Source organism: Salvelinus sp. IW2-2015, linkage group LG14 (genome assembly GCF_002910315.2).
Source record: "Salvelinus sp. IW2-2015 linkage group LG14, ASM291031v2, whole genome shotgun sequence".
Lineage (NCBI taxonomy): Eukaryota > Metazoa > Chordata > Actinopteri > Salmoniformes > Salmonidae > Salvelinus > Salvelinus sp. IW2-2015.
In genome coordinates, this window is record NC_036854.1 from 2,867,527 (window position 1) to 2,869,227 (window position 1,701).

The window sequence follows — 1,701 nt, forward strand, 5'->3', positions numbered from 1 at the left end:
ACTAATATTTACCTCTGAGAAGATGCTGGCATATTATCAATCTCTTAAACAAACACAGGAAATACCTCCAAGTATCCTCTAACCAAAACACCACACAAAAAATTATTTCCACTCTCCTTAAATTATGTTGATATCTTAACTGAGAACATTTAGGACAATTATGACCAAAACAGGTAAGTTTATATATCATATCCTAGAACGAAAACACTTTAAAGATGTTTCCCCTCTCCTTGCTGTAATTAACTTGATAAACATTCACATGAGTTAAAACCAGAGCAGGGCTTGATACTGTACATTGTATGTGCTTGCTTTCTTGAGAAGCAGTCAGGAGATGGAGGACTGTTCCCCTACTAATGAACAATTGCAAATAAGAACCATATATCTCCCTTTTTGATACTTTTGGTGGTATTACATATTTCTAGTTGTTTAGTCAACATGAATAATCCTGAGTTTCGATATTACATACAGACTGTAAATAGAAAAGATGTATAATATCTTTCCATGTCAGTTTGGAACTCTGAATTAAAATCAGTAATAATTAGAAATGAAAAATGATACATATGGTTGTCCTTTCCAAGGGGTCTAATAATGAAAAAGGAGGAATCTGTTGACTGTTCTCCTCAGTAYTAATCTGCTAAGACATCTGTGTGAAATGACACCAGGAATTACTCATTGATGATGCAAATAGACTACACGCTAATAACTCATTGGGAAAGGAAGGGCGTAGAGGTTTGTCAGTTGGCGAGAGAGAGCGAGAGAGAGAGATAGAGATGTCCACTCATCATCCTAAGCATCAGAAAGCCCTCCAACACAACATGAGAAGCCTGCTGACATCATTAGGTCTAATAAAGACGCATTTGCAGAGGAGAGCTACTTAGTATTCTATCTGACGTCCTATACTTTGTTTTAGCATGATGTTTACATAACTCTACTATCTGACATCATATACTCTGTTTAGAATGATGTTTACACAAACTCTAAACAGAGCTAGGAGATAGTAGAGTTATGTAAACATCACTCTAAACAGATATAGGACATCAGATAGTAGAGTTATGTAAACATCACTCTAAACAGAGTCTAGGACTCAGATAGTAGAGTTATGTAAACATCACTCTTAAACAGAGTATAGGTAGATAGTAGGAGTGTATGGTTTATGTATTACACGTCATAAACAGAGTATCTAGGATGCAGATAGTTACTTAATGATATTAAATCTATAACATAATCTAGAGTATAGTAACACAGAGTCAGCATTTCAGGAAAATTACATGAGAGTTCAGTAGAAGTTTATAACATCATCTAAAACATTGAGTGGATCTCTAGATGTAATAGTATCATCACTCTAAACAGAGTATAGGACATCAGATAGTAAGAGTTATGTAAACAGTTCTATGTAAACAGATGATCTAGAGGAACAGTATGTTAATACAGTGTAGAGATATGAGTAGTAAACTGATATCATTATGTCGTTAGAACATCGAACATCTCTAGAAACAGAAGTCTAGACATCAGATAGTAGAGTTATGTAAACATCCACTCTAAACAGAGTCTAGGACATCATGTAATATGTAGAGTTACTAAAACACTCACTACTACAGAGTCTCATAGACATTCAGATAGTAGAGTATGTAAACATCACTCTAACAGAGTCTAGGACATCAGATAGTATGATCGTTTACTTGCTAACCTATCACTACTAAA